Source organism: Rhipicephalus microplus, chromosome 5, assembly GCF_043290135.1.
Source record: "Rhipicephalus microplus isolate Deutch F79 chromosome 5, USDA_Rmic, whole genome shotgun sequence".
Taxonomy (NCBI): Eukaryota; Metazoa; Arthropoda; class Arachnida; order Ixodida; family Ixodidae; genus Rhipicephalus; species Rhipicephalus microplus.
In genome coordinates this window covers 220,537,084-220,553,104 of record NC_134704.1, presented here as the reverse complement: position 1 = coordinate 220,553,104, position 16,021 = coordinate 220,537,084, and positions in this window count along the sequence as shown.

The window sequence follows — 16,021 nt, the reverse complement described above, 5'->3', positions numbered from 1 at the left end:
GAAATGCCAAAAATCAAGGCACCGATTTATTAAAAAGTCGAATGTGAAAAAGCTGAAAATATTAAATGCCATAAAACCAAAACACCTAAAACAACGAATGCTGGAAAATCAAAATGCTGGAAAGACGTATTGAAGAAAACCCCTTGAACCATGCACGCGAATACCCCCGATTCGGGGGGAAATGGACGAAGATGTGGCGGTTTGTGTTCCCAAATAGAAAAACCAATACTTTGCCGCAGTTGTGGTTATGTTTATGTGTTTGACAGGAAGGTGTATTCTAGGCACTATTGGAGGTGCGAGAAGTAAGGAGACTGCAACGCCAGAGTGACTACCGACCTTCCTGTAGAAGGTACTCGCATGGAAATCTCGAAGAAAGTGATCTACGACAGCCATGCACTTTAAGCTTATTGCTACCATGAAGAGGAAGCAAGATTGACTCGAAGACATCGTCAAGGGAGCGACAACCCCACCGCTTACAAAGCAAGAAACAAGGGTTACGCAAAATCGCTTGATGCTGCAACCCGGAAAATGACGACGTTTCAAGTTTTCGACAATGAATTGCACACAAGCTAATTGCGATAAGCAAGAAATCACTCTGATGTGCGATTGTAGGTGGAAAAGTATATAGTTGGCTATTTGTCTGAAGGCTTGAGATAAATCTAAAGGGACAAATGGAAACGAGGGTGAAAGAATGTGCTGGCGTAACCTCAAATTCAGCTAAATACTTCATCTTCCAGTATAGCTAGGTGACGCAGACATTTTTGTATTTTGGCGTTTCGATAGTTAGGTGTTTTGATTCTTTGACATTTCACACTTTCTGTATCTTGTTTAATCGGCTTTGTGATTTTTCGTTGTTCTAAATTTCGGCATTCCAATAGTTCGTCATTTCAATTTTCGGCGTTTCAAATGCTACATTATTATAGCTTTAGTCAACAAAAAATGCGAACTCTACCCAGGTGCACTTAAACCACGTGCAGCTCTCCGCTTACCGGGAAGTGATACAAACCTGTGCGACAAAAGCAAAGAATCCATGAAAATAAAAAAAAAACATGTTGCATGGCAAAGAAGTCAAAGTTATGAACTAACTGAATAGTATTTGAGGGACCATGTTTAATTAACCAGTAATCATGTGTTGGTTTATAATTGCAACTTATCCGCCACGAAGCATACCTTTTTTTATTTTCACGGATTCTCAATTGCTCGTTGTGGTCTATCGATTTATGAATCTTCGGGTGTAATTAACGAGGTGCTTTACACGTCGGTATCCCTTCACAGTGTCACAAGAGATCCACGTGGTGCACTTTAAAGGTATTCGAATTCCTCGACGACTAAAGCTAATACTTGCGCGGAAATAATTTGAATAAGTACTTAGAGAGCTGGATATGCTGTCTAGATGTTTCTCCCGTCCACTCAGCTTGTACTTAATGCTAGGATTGAACTTAATGCTAGAAACCACCGCAACCAACCACCTTCATATAAACACATGCGAGGACTGAGATCAGTAGAACGCCAAATTAAAATGATTTAACTCACAAAAACAAAAAGCGTTTCTTGAAAAAAAAAACTTACAGTCGGTACCCAGGGCAGGCTGCTAGCAAATGCGCTGTTAGTGTATTGCTGTCTGGACACATCAATGTTAAATTTAGAACCTAATGCGGCGCGCCATTGGCTCAACATCTTTCTGCAGAACACCACAGTCTAGATGGTGAAGGTATACAAGTCCTTCAATCAGCAGAAGTGGTCTCTTACAACGTGCCTTACTTTTCCACCTGCGTCAGGCGTATAGTCTTCTATGCAGCCCCCTAGAATAGGTTTAATTGAAGGACTCATTCAAGAGGAGATACAAGCTAGTGTTCTTTTTGTACCAGCACCAAAAAGCACATCGGCACTACTGCCGCGTGCTCCACATAGCAACACTCAGTTAATATACAAATGCCATGATGAAAAATAGCAATGGGCAAAGTGCATGGTTTAACCCAACACCCTCAAGACAGGAGGGCTTCGTTACACTGGCCGTACAGACAATAGCATAAAGGCTTTTACTTGCCGCCTTCGCGTTCGCGATGGTCAAGAGTTGTAGTGTGCAACATCTGTGCACCGGGCTCCAGTGCATAACCCGGGTTTTCAGCAAAAATATGTCGCTTCTTTTAATCCAAATATGCCGGAGGGAAAATGTCTGGTGATCGAATGCTTGGTAGTCTGTAGGAAATCCTGTCACTGCGTTGATACGGCTTATTGTACACCATTCTATAGAAGAAGCAGCGGGACTTAACACTCATGAACCATGGAAAAGCGCAGACAGAGAACAAGTACTCCCACGTGCGAACTTAGTTTAAAAAATATTGGAGTGATTTCCTTTTTTTTTTTTGGAGTATCATTTCCAGAAGTCATGCGTGGCGAATAAATATTTGTAGTACTTTAACCCAAATATATGCGACTAACAACCGCCTCATACTCCAGCTATATTATGAAAATATACTAGAATTCCAAGACTTTCAAAGAAAAGAAGCTATGGCATACACTGCACGCCTTTTTATAAAAGATGCACGTTACGTACGTCATTGCGACCACTACCAATTCCCTCTCGGAGTGAAACTGTGCGTGCTTGTGTGCGTGTGTATGTAGAAATGTTAAGATCGCCCTCCCTTGCTCGGCACCGCTTTGACGTGGGGGACGATAGCAGCTAAGCCTACCCTGATTTGTTCTGGGTCAACACTCTCGAGGTGTGCCAAAAGCGGCGACAACACGAAAGTCATACTTTGAATTCTTTAGGGCTGTTAAACAGCGGTTGCATTATTAAATGCAACCGCTGTTGCAATTAAACAGCGGTTGCATTATTTATTTGCAAATTACTTCTCCATAAAGTATGGTGAAGTAACCTATTACTTGGTCACCTGGGGAGCTTTCTAAGTTGACTTACTTTTTTATGAAGACCTGAATATAATGTTAAGATTTATTTGGTTGATTCAGAACATTACCTTCGCAACAGAAGTACATCTGACAGCGACAATCATTCTTCACCTCTCCCAGTGCCAATAGGCCCGCTCAAGTTACGTGACGAAAACCTGTTTGCTGGACTATGTCATATATGACATGTCACTCAAATGTGTATCCGCATTATTGACGAATCCCGCCGTCTTTTGTAAACTTTCTGCTGGCAAGTTTTTTAATTTTTTATTTTGTTCTTTTTAAAACTGGTGGCCTCAGACAAGATATTACGCCTCTGCTCACCACTAGAGAGCGTTGTTACGTGCAGCGCCAGCTGGGTCAACGAGGAAGAGCGGTGTTTTTTGTTCATCAAACAAGTCACGAAAGGGCTGCCAGCCTGCTGTCCGCCCTGTTTTGTCCATCTTAGCCGGGAAGTGAGGTGGCATTCCGACACCATAAGACGTTCGATGAGACGACCACGATGGTTTCTTATTGTCACAGGTGCGGTGTGGTGGCCACGCCCCAATCAAGGACGTTGACTTGAGCGAGTGTGAGCGGAACCGTCAGAAATGGTGTGTGTCCCGTGATTAGCGCATTCTGGACCCATTCCCTGATTAAGTCAAAACGCACACTTTATAGTGAGCCACCCAGCTCATTCGCAAGAGATCTCTTGCCCTGTCTGTACAGAATGTAATAAATCCTCTGTTAAGTTTGCCATCATACTCCTGAGTGCACATGCGTTTTATTTTCTGTCTCTCTACACCCCCTTTCTTGCCCCTATTTCCACACCCCAAGTGCTGGGCAGCAAACCGGATGCCAAGATCTGGTTAATCCTCCAGCCTTCCTTTCTCTCTCTTGCCATCTTACTGCCTTGGCATCTTCATCCCGGATATCCGATGTTTTAAAAGGCCAGTACAAACCGAGAAGTTAAAGAATAAAACAGACGCTGAATATTTTCTGCAGCACGTTCAAAGTGTTCATCCTCGAAAATTATTAACTTTAACACCGCGGGCAGGTAATGATATACCCTGAGTAGGTTCGAGCATGTATTATGCCTCGACGCTTTCAATCTTCATTAAACTTCTCCCTTTTGATTTCATCCTTCGGGGCTTTGTGTAGTTTTTCCTCTAACGCGTTGCATTCGTGCGGCACTGCTACCACTTCATTTCTTCTGTATATACGCCCTGTGTCGGGCCCGATTAGAGGCTGCCATCTTGGACTGATAATGACGCCGTTTTGCATCCGTATGAATATTTGAATAGTGCTATGGTGAACCCGCGCGTATCAAAACGCTGGGCCAGTACATTCAACGTCATATAACAATTATCATTGCTAATTACGACATATAAAACCAGCGAAAATTGCTTTTAAGCCTAGGATGGCAGTGTCTATGCTTTACTGTAACTGTTACATTAATTTTTTGTCAATTTGTTCAGTATGTCATTTCATGCAGTGGCCGCCGAACTTGTGCCGCTGTTCATAGTGGTACTCTGGGTCTCTGAAGCTGGATGAATATAACTAAGAAGCCTGGTTTTTACTGGCTATTTAAAATGTGAAAAGAAGCTATAAGTAAAGATGAAAAAGAAGACAAATCTGTGAAAAGTCAGTACTGGCGCAGAAATAGCGCGCCGATTGCGCCGATGAAACATGTCGGCGGCGGCGCGCCGATGAGTTCGAGGCGGCGGCGACGACGCGGCGAAAACTCTTGGCGGCGGCGCGCTGACCAGTCAGCGCAAACTTCTAGTACTACCCATCATTCTCATGCTCGCTGAAGCACCATGCTACAGGCTACAGCCTACTAGAAGAGGGCAGTGGGCTTACTCTAAAGCTACTCCGACGCTTTTGGCGTCACATAAGAGAGATGGCGCCACAGGCATCTTCAATGGAAGCTTCACCTGCAGAAGCTGCTCGCTGATGACCACTAATAAAAGTTGTAACGTGCATTTATTCGATATTTGTAAAAAACTTGCAAGCTTTGACTGCCCTCTGAATGTATTAAGAGCTTCTGGTGCTATCGCTTAACAGTGTTTTCCTTTTCTTTTGCGATACAGCTTCCCGAAAATTAGTCCGATGGCAGCCGGTGCATTCTCCTTTCTAGTGCGACGCAGCTAACGGTTTGTCTGTGTGTGTGTGTGTGTGTGTGTGTGTGTGTGTGTGTGTGTGTGTGTGTGTGTGTGTGTGTGTTTGTGTGTGTGTGTGTGTGTGCGTGTGTGTGTGTGTGTGTGTGTGTGTGTGTGTGTGTATGTATGTGTGTGTGTGTGTGCTTGAGTTAGTAGAGTATTCCTGATAAGCACTATATTTGTTCATGCCACATCGTGTTTCCTCGAATATAACACCTTGTCGAAAAGGATGATGTATCCCACAAATCATATGTTTTGATACAGTGACCAAACGTACGGTTCGTGCTGTGTAGACCGAACCTAAAAAGAATTCGCAACAAGATTATGCCCGCCCTTTCACGACATAATGAGAAAACAGTGCACGTTCACTTCCTAGAAAAGCTTTAACATGCAAGCATGCTGGCTGGGTTTGCGCCTTTATTATAAATAGAAATTGTAGTGCTTAAATAATATTTGTTCTGATTCAGTTGTAGACCATGGCACAACAGTTTTCTGCGGGTTATTATTAATCATAATTATGCAGATACACGAATGTTAGACATATGTAGAGGGACATAATGAAAAACTAAATAAATATACACACGAAGCTTCTGCTCCTGACATGAAACTCTTATTTTCAAGAACTGAAGCACACCATCTGGCCACTGATTTACACACCTTATTCACTTCATGTGTGACGGCTCATCTTCAGCTGCTTGGCCCTCTGCCGCTCCCCCGCCTAATTGTCAGTGTTCAGTCCTTTCAAATTGAATGAAGACGTGTAACAACGTAAAAGTAATGACTTTCGCTTTAGGGGTAGCTGCGTGCACACTGCAACCAACTTCAATCGAGAGTCTGCGCTGAACAATTGCCAGTATGTCCGTAATCCTGTCAGAGTGCAGCTTACTCTGGCAAAAACATTCTGTGAAAATATCCTCGAGCTTTTTCATGAAGCTGTACAGCTGACTTGAGGGATGAAGAAGGCCCCCTCGGTCACAACAGTTGGTCAGCCGAACAAGTTGAAAACAGCCTCAGCGTCGATAATGGGTGAGGTATGCGCACTTTTTTTTCATCGATAATATGCACAGACGCGGTTGCAAGTGGAGTTCGCAAACTGCGTTGGTGCCTTCCAGAAGCTTGCCCGCTCTGTGCTGGTTCTTATCGCATTCTTTCGGCCTGTTTTCATCCTTCAGGATGCCAAACAATGACAGGTCCTGCTTACTCTTCACGAACACGTTGCCTGTTAGACACCCAAGCGCCTAACAGTAGTTTTGCCGTTGTCGCGGCATTGTTACAGTATGCACTGTAAAGCATACTGTCATCTTGCGTGGTGCGTAACGCTCAAAGCTGATGGCGAAAACTCAGCGCAACAATGTCCACAGCCACACAACGTGGCTCAAACTCGGTTACTCTGCAGGACTTGACCAGCTCACAACCAGCTGAGCTGCAACGTTCTTCCCAAAATTCATCCATGGATGGATGGATAGATGTGGCTGCACCCTTTAGATCGGGCGGCGGCTAACGCCTTCTAGCCGTAGTATACTTAGTGAACTAACCACTAGACTTATCTTTTTTTCCCTTTAAATAGTGAGGTTGAGGATTCGTACTTTGCAGTGAAGGGTTTAATTTTCACTCGTGCCTTGACTTTAGCCACCAATCAGATAACCTCCTTCTAGTTATTTCTACCCGCTTCAAGTCTATTTTGCCCTCCCTGTCTCTAAACCCCAGTGCTTTGAAAAACTCTGTGCCATCATCCTAAACTATAGGGTGAAGCCCTTTACAGTACATTATCAAGTGTTCGGCAGTTTCTTCTTCCTTTCCACACGCACTGCATACTGTGTCGATCCCTTCGAGTTTGGCCCGATACGTCTTGGTTCGCAATACTTCCATCCTCCATGGCCTCAAACAGTAGAAAACTACCCCGAGTATTATCATAGATCCTTTCCTTGGCGATTTCCTGCTTAAAAATTCGATAGATTTCTAGTGCGGACTTCTTAATCATGCCCATTTTCCACATGTCAGTCTCCGTTTCCTTCACTTTCTTCTTAACCGATAGTTCTTTCTGGTTTGGCCACCTTCTGTTTTCCAAGTATTTACCAGTCAATTTCCTGGTTCGCTTCCTCCATTTTGTATCGACATTCTTCATGTACAAGTAGCTGAAAACCTTCCTAGCCCAACGCTCCTCCCCGATTCCTCTCAATCGCTTCTCAAATTTTATTTTGCTACTAGCTCCCCTGCCCTCAAATGATGTCCATCCCATATCACCTTGTACTCCCTGATTTGGTGTATTCCCGTGAGCTCCTCAAGCAAGCCTACCTATTCCACGTTGCTTAATTTCTAATCTTGCTTGAACTTCTGATTTCATGCACAAGACCGCATTGCCGAACGTCAGCCCAGGAATCATGACCCCTTTCCATATTCCTCTCACAACTTCATACCGATCATAATTCTACAGTGCCCTATTTTTCATCACTGCTGCATTCCTGTTACCTTTAGTCGTCACGTATATTTCGTGTTCCCTCAGGTACTCGGTCCCATTGTTTATCCATACGCCCAGATATTTGTATTTATCTGTTATCTATAGCGTAACCTCCTGTATTCTAAGCTCACTACCTTCGTTGTCATTGAAAATCATGAGTGCTGATTTTTCCTTAATGAATCTAAAATCTAACCTATCTCCCTCATTACCGCAGATGTCCATATATTTCTGCAAATCTTCCTTGTTGTTGGCCATTAGCACTATATCATCTGTGTACATTAATGCTGTTAGTGCCTGATCAATAAGTTTTCCTTGTTTGACTAAAGAGAGGTTGAAGCCCAGTCCACTTCCCTCTAATTTCGCCTCTAGTCCTTGTAGGTACATCATGAATAATAAGGGTGACAGGGGACACCCCTGTCTAAGCCCCCATTTTACCTCTGCAGGCTTGAATGCCTTTTTTCCCACTTTATAACTACCTTGCTACCTTTATAGATATCCTTTAAAAGATTAGTGACTACACGTTCCACGCCTAGTGTGTCCAGTATTCCCCACAATTCCTCTTGAACCACGCTATTGTACGCTCCCTTGATATCCAAAAATGCTAGCCACAGGGGCCTGTGTTCCTTTTCTGCTATTTCGATGCACTTCGTCAGTAAGAACAGATTGTCTTCCAACCTGTGTTTCGAAACCCATTCTGCAGTTCCCCCAGCACCCCCTCATCCTCTATCCATGCCTGCAGTCTTTCCTTTATAATCTGCATCGCCAGACCACCAGTGACCACTGATGTCACTGTTATAGGACGGTAGTTGTTTATGTCAGCTTTTTCCCCCTTTCCTTAATAGATCATGCTCATCCTGCTAAATGTCCATCCATCGGGAACTTCACCATCGATTATTGTTTTGCTTACTGCCTCTCTCAAAGCCTGCTTAGACTTCGGACCTAAAGTCTTTATAAGCATAATTGGAATGCCATCTGGGCCTGTTGATGTACTACTAGGAACCCTTTTCTCAGCCCTTTCCCACTCTCGTTGTGAAAATGGAGCCATTGCACCACTTGATTCGTCCTTGTCTATTGTGGTGCATAAAGTACTTCTTTGTTGAAATTTTTCTGTCACCCTCGTTCTTATATATTCAATAGCTTCGTCCCCTTCTAGCCTAGCACCTTGGGCTGTAGTTATAAAACTCTGCTCTAGGCTCGTCTCATTTCTTAGGGAGTTTAGATGGTTCCAAAATTTCGCAGCTGCCTTTCTATCTTTTTTATGTACTTCTGCCAGCCACTGAGCACCCTTTCTTCTAATCTTTTTATTGATCAGGAGGGATGCTTCCCTTCTAGAGCTTAGAAAGATTTCCCAATTTCTTTCAACATAACCAGTCGGTTCACCGCGTTGCTTAGCATGTCTGTGTTCCCTAGAGGCTTCCTGACGTTCTGCTATGGCTCTCTTAACTTCCTCATCCCACCAACTTTTGGGTTTTTGTCTTCTTTTCTGGGGTGACTTGTCACGTGCCTTAGCAAGGTCTAGTCCAAACAGTCTAATTAGATTTGTGTATGTCCACACAGTTTTATTATCCTCAGTGATTACTTTCTCGAATTGTTTAGTAGCAATTTCTATTTGCCTTTCTGAATGAAAATTTTCCTGTAGTTGCTCATCCTGTCTCCTTCCCACGTTCGCTGCTCTTCCAAAACTTAGCTTGATACGTTTGTGATCACTAACCAGACTTCTGAAGCCACCTTCATCTATGTGCATTCCCCTGAGCTTATCATACATCCTATGTGACACCAGTGCGTAATCTATCGTTGACTGCAGCCTTCCTACCTCCCATGTTAATTGCCCTTCACACTTATCGGTACTATTGCAAATGATCAAGTCATGCCTTTCACACATATCCATGATCATTTTGCCTGCTGAGCCAGTATACCCATCTATATCTTCTATGTGTGCATTCATATCTGCTAGTATAATTATCTCGCTTTCTCCTCCTAACTCCTCAATGTCCTTTGATATACACTCCACCATTGCCTGGTTTTCCTCTCTGGTCTTTGCTCCCGTCCACAAGTACACCAAACCAAGGAGTGTCATCTGCCCAGCTACCTTCCCTCTTAACCATAAATGTTCCATGCATCCCTGCTTGACTTTTTGCCAACCCATGCTCTTATGTATAAAGGCACCAATTCTACCCCACTTTTGCTACCTTTTGTTCTATTGCAATATTTCCATAAGTAGTCCGTATTGCAGGGTGGTTGCTCCATGTCCCGAAGATGTCTCCACAACCCTATTGTTACAACCAGCCCCGCGGCTGGGCCGCGCCCCGAAATGCAAGAACAGAGTGGCCAGGGCAAAAAGAGAGCGTTTATTGTCCGGCTTGGGTTTTTATAAGAACGAAAGGTAAGGGAAGGGGAAGAGGGAGATAAGAGAGAAGGCGCGCGCAGCGTAGACTGGCAGCGCTTGTTTAGCGGTGGCCAACAGTTCGTGGCATTTTTTTCTTCCTTAGAATCCATAATGCTCCACTGGCTTCTTGATACGTGTGGAACGTCTTAGCTCTGGGGGCGGGTGGCCCGGAAGACCGGGGCCAGTAGCCGTTGGAGCTTCGCAGTCTTGTACTGGAGGGTCCGGGCTTATCTGGGGGCTAGTGAGAGCCTCTGGACTCGACGGTTCTTCGATGCTTCTCCACCTGAGCTGGTCCATGTGCCGGTGAACAAGCCCGTTCTCCGTGTCGACAGACACGATGCGTGCACCAGAGGTTGACCGGCCCTTCCCAGGTGTCCACTTGTCACCACGGCCGTAATTGCGAAGGTACACAGGATCTCCCGGTGCGAAGTTCCGCCCGGCGCTGTCAGCGGAGTGGACATCCCCTGTTGCTCGGCTCCTGGGAGGAAAACACATGTCTAATCGGGTGCGGAGCTGGTAATCCAACAACATTTCTGATGGTGAGCGCCCGGACGGAAGCGGCGTGTTTCTATAGCGGCAGAGTGTTCTAGCCAGCGTCTTTGACAAGTCTGCGTCCCCACACTTCTTTAGTCCGTCTTTGATGGTTCGCACCGCACGTTCGGCGAGTCAATTACTCTGTGAATGGTAGGGGGGTGCCCGCACGCGAACTACCCCGTTCTGTTGCAAGAACTCGTTGAACTCCCATCCGGTGAATGGCATGCCATTATCAGACACTACTCTGTGTGGCAGACCGAATCTACTGAACAGCGTTCGCAGGGCATCGACTGTGTTCCGCGAGGTCGCGTGAGCCAGGGGAATGGCCTCAATTCATTTACTGTGAGAGTCCACGACGACAAGAAGCATCTTGTTTTGGATCGGACCCGCGAAGTCGACATGCAGTCGCGACCATCTTTCCTGCGTCTCTGGCCAGCGAATGGGTGCTTGCGCGGGTGGCATGGGCAACGCCTGTACGCAGTGCTGACACACAGCGACTAAGCACTCAATATCGTGGTCCAAGCCAGGCCACCAAAATTTTGACCGTGCAACTGCCTTCATTGCAGAAACTCCTTGATGAGCTCCATGTAATAACTTCAGTAGCTTCTTCCTGGCTTCCACCGGAACCACAACACGATGACCCCAGTGAAGCAAGTTATGCTGCACGGACAGCTCGTTCCGCCTTTTGTGATACTCCCGCATCTCTGTGCCTTCCTCCGCAGTGCGTTGTGGCCAACCTTGGATGACGTACCTGCACACACTTGACAGTACGCCGTCTGAATGCGTAAGTGCTTGAAACTCTTTCATGGGCGCCGCTGGCTCGTCCCACTGGTCCACGACGAGGACGTACTCGGCCGCATCCTCGTCGTCCTGCAGCTCCTGTTCAAGAGATTGTGGTAACCGGCTTAATGCATCCGCGTTGAGCATAAATTTTCCCGGCTTGTACTGCAGTTTATACTTGTATGCACCAAGTAGTAGCACCCATCTTTGTATTCTGGCTGCCGCCATGACGGGGGTCTGACGGTCGTGCCTTAACAGGCCCAGCAACGGCTGTTGATCCGTAACCAGAGTGAACTCTCGCCCAAACAGGTAGTCCCTAAACCTAGTAACACCAACTATCAAGGCTAACGCCTCGCGCTCGATCTGAGAGTACTTTCTTTCGGCAGTTGTCAACGTTCTCGATCGTAAGCCTACGGGTCGCTTCTCGCCTTCGGTGTGATGAAAAATTGCAGCACCAACTCCGTATGGGGACGAATCACACTCCAAGAAGAGCTCACGGTTCGGGTCAAAATGAATGAGTACGGGTACCGCGCACAACGCATTTTTAACCTGGACAAAGGCTTTCTTTTCTTTGGTGCTCCACGTCCACTTAGCGCCCTTTTCCAGCAGTTTGTACAACGGTGCTAGAATGGTAGACAAGTCGGGCATAAACTTGTTATAAAAGGTTACCATGCCCAGAAATGAGCGTAGCTCGCAGACGTTCTGTGGCGAGGGGGCTAGCCTGATAGCATCCACGTTCTTTTCCATGGAATGCAGTCCGCTCGCGTCAATACGGTGACCTATACATGTAACAGAGGGCTCGCTAACGCGGCACTTATCAGCACGAAGCTTAATGCCATGTTCACGGAAGCGCTCGAGCACGCCATCAGATTGCGGTTTTGGCTGTCACCCTCTTCCGCTATCAACACGTCATCTAGGTACGCTTGCACCCCACGCAAGCCCTGTAGGATTGTTTCAATCCGCCTTTGAAATATCGCCGGTGCCGAAGCAATCCCAAACGGGAGGCGGTTGAAGCAAAAGAGGCCCTTGTGGGTGTTTATCACGGCCAATTTGCGAGACTCTTCGTCTAGCGGGATCTGGTTGTAGGCGTCACGCAAATCCAAAATGCTGAACCGCTCCCCCCCACCTAATTGCGCAAAAATATCCTCGATAAGAGGCAGCGGGTATTGTTCCAGTTCGCAAACTAAGTTCAAAGTAATCTTGAAGTCACCGCAAATGCGAACTACATGTGCCGTCTTTCTTTAAGACCGGAACAATGGGCGCAACCCATTGCGAGTGCGTCACTGGTGATATAATGCCAGCTACCACGAGTCAATCTAATGCCCCGGAAACTTTATCCAACCGAGCGTAGGGTACCTTTCTTGCCTTGAAGAACTTTGGCGTCACTCCAGGCTTGATGTGAAGGCCCACCGGTGGGCCTTTCATGAGTCCTACGCCCTCTGTGCACAGGTCGGAGTAGCGGTCCAACACAGCAGGCGCGGGCGGAGACTCCGGGCTCGACCCGAGTTGTGGCGCAGCTACGTGAAGTACTGCTGCGCCCTGCTCTTGTAGTTTCTGCAGCAAATCACGACCGCACAGGAGAGGACCTTCGCAGTCCAAGACGATTAGGTTACAATCAACCTCCGCCGATTTGTGACATACACGCATTGACAGTACTCCGAGTACGGGTAGCTTCCCCAAATAGCACGCCAGCTTTATCTTCGGCTCCTGCAACTTCGGCCATTGAAGACGGTGGGCTTTGTAGGTTGCTCTAGGAATGACGCATACGGGCGAGCCGGTATCAACGTCCATCTTCAGCTTTACGCCGTTCCACGTGAACGTTTCCTGAATCGGTGGCACCAATGAATTCTTCGAAGTTACGGACCAAAGTTGCGACGCGCTGCTATCACTGGCGTCGGCTTGGGCTGTTACATTCAACGCGTTGTCGATTCTTTGGCACATGCGTGCCAAGTGCCCTTGTTTTCCACATTTGTAACAGTGCCTCCCACGCATTGAACAGGTCGCGCGCTTATGATTACGCTTTCCGCAGCACTCGCATGGCTTTCCGCCTTCGTTTTTCTTCTGGCCTCGCGGCACCCAGCGTTGCTCCTTCATTGCCGACACTGTTACCGGGGGCGTTTCTCGATTTATGTTCTCCGCATCTAACTCTGCACTTTCTGTCGCCAACGCAAATGCCTCTGCTTCTTGTAACGTCAACTCAGGTTTCGCGAGCAGCTGCTTTTGCAAATTTCTGGAACGTACCCCGCCCACGATACGGTCCCTTAACATCCTCTCCAGCATGGACGAGAAGTTGCAGTTATGTGCTAGGCACCGTATTTCCACAATGAATGCGTGAACAGACTCTCCTTCCTGCTGGTTTCGGTGGAAAAACTTGAAGCTTTCTGAAATTTCGTTTGGTCGTGGGTCATAATACTCGCTTAGAACTTTCACTACCGCATCGTAGCCGAGTGCGTTTGGCTTCTGCGGTGCCACTCTACCGCATAGCACATCAATCGTTCGCGACCCAAGCGCGGCTACCAACAGCCAACAGGACTCTTTTCCTGGCATCGTCAGTGACTTCGTTTGCTTCAAAATATGCCTCAACCTTCACGAGGTACGCTTGCCACTTATCTGTGTAGTCGTTGAGTTCCGGGAGGCGGTGATTCATGCCTGTCGATGGGTGGCTGCTTGCCCGCCTTCAGGAAGCAGCTGGGTCTCGTTCTTTGTTGAAATACTCGTCGCCACTGTTACAACCAGCCCCGCGGCTGGACCGCGCCCCGAAATGCACGAACAGAGTGGCTAGGGCAAAAAGAGAGCGTTTATTGTCCGGCTTGGGTTTTTATAAGAACGAAAGGTAAGGGAAGGGGAAGAGAGAGATAAGAGAGAAGGCGCGCGCAGCGTAGACTGGCAGCGCTTGTTTAGCGGTGGCCAACAGTTCGTGGCACCCATATACCATCAGCTCCTCCTGCCTCAACTGCTCTCCTATCTCTTCCCACTTTAACCGACTCCTGCCACCCTGCATCGTAATATAGCCTACGTCTGATTTAGCTCGGCCCCTGCGCTTACGTCGATTTTTTCTCCCACGGACTTCGTGTGGCTTGTTTATTATTGCCCCTTTAGGTCCTTCTTTGGCTACACTATTGGCCTCAGGGCTCTGGGTCTCCCTAAAAAAGCTATGGCTTGGCGACCCATTCTGTTACCGGCCCTCCTGCTCATCGCACCACTGTAGTGAATGCCATCCTGTGCAAAGGGGCGAGCGCCGGGCTCGTACACTTCTTGGTTAACTTCCATTACGCTGTATCCGAGTGGCCGGCTCAAACACTTGTTCCCACAATTGGCCTCCACTACCCTCCTTTCAATCCCACGAGGCTGCCCCCGACCTCTGGGACTGTGCATATGGTCACATGCACACTCCCAGAGGCTTCTCGGAGCTTACGCATCCCATACTCTAACTTTCTCTGAAGGTTCTGATCCTTGCCCTTCAACACATCATTCAGCCCAGCATGGATAATGACTAGATTTTCGCCCTCCATGCTGTTTTCTACAAACTCCTGAGCTTTGGCCTGTGCATCCACCATGCTCTTCCCTGACTCTGCCATCTTCCTTCACTGTCTTGAAGACGCCATCCCTAACCCTGGCCACGTTAGAGTCCCCCACCACTAGGACCCTTCTACGCGCCAATCCCTGGCTTCCTGTTCGTGATGGCGCCCCTGTTTGCTTCACCTGTTTCTCTCTCTGCTATCTGTCTTGTGTTTCTGCCCTGCTTGAAGACTGTCGCGCCACCGAGCTGTATATTCTCGGAGCCTCCGTGCTGTGGCCAAACACTGTGGCCGCCTGACTTCCCTTCTCGCCTGTCCCTTCCCGCCTGTCGCCTTCTCCGCTACCCACGCCTTCCTTCTCACACCGCTCGGGGCCGGGACAAAGCGCCATTAGCTCCTTTACCCGCTGCTCTAGCTCGGTCCGCCCTTCCCGTCTTTTCGAAGGTCGCCCTTCATTTACTCTAATAGGCTCGCGGTAGCCTCCTCCCGCTCACGCGACGCTCCGAGTTGTTTTTGGATTTTTATTCTCTGCGCCCATTCCGCCCTAAGCTTCCCTGAAGCCCCTTGATGCTAGCCTCCATGCGCTGCACGGCCGCCAGCAGTGCCTCGCACAGCCTGCACACGAAGCTCGCCTTCTGCGCATCGGCCGAACTCGTGAATGTTGTCTCATCTAAGTAGCACAAGCGCTTGCATTCTTCGCACTGCACCAGCTCACTCTCGCTCGTGGTTTTCCTAGCATCCTTAGCCATCGCCCGCCCTACCATCGGACCGAGTTCCCGACAGGCCTACGTTCAACCCTAATCCCGCTATCCAGAGGCCTCCGTTAACTCTCCTATCTCAACAACTGTTTGAAGCTGCCGCCTAAACCGCACTTGCACGTTCATTTCCGCTAGTAGCCTCTCACTAGGTCCCCTTCGTGCTCGGGTCTAGCTCTTTAACAACTAACCGGGCGCCCCGACCTTCTTCAAAACAGCCGCCTAGCCCGTTCACGTGGTTAGCGTCACTACAACATTGCCTGTGTCCTGCAGCTACAGTACTCGCAACGCTAATATTTGTTTAAGAAAAAAAAATAATGGTGTGCACAATCACAAAGCAATGAAGAAAAACTTATCTCTCGTTGCACGCTGCTTCTGCACCAACTGACCTTGCACAACCTTGAATCTGTCGAACAGGTGGAGCGCGCGAAAACACCTCCGCGCCGCTCGGAAGTAGCAACGTTTCTAGACTAGGTAAGTTGCAAAACTCCCCACGTCAGACTACTCGGCACACGGCGCCGAGACAGCTTCTGGTTTGGTGG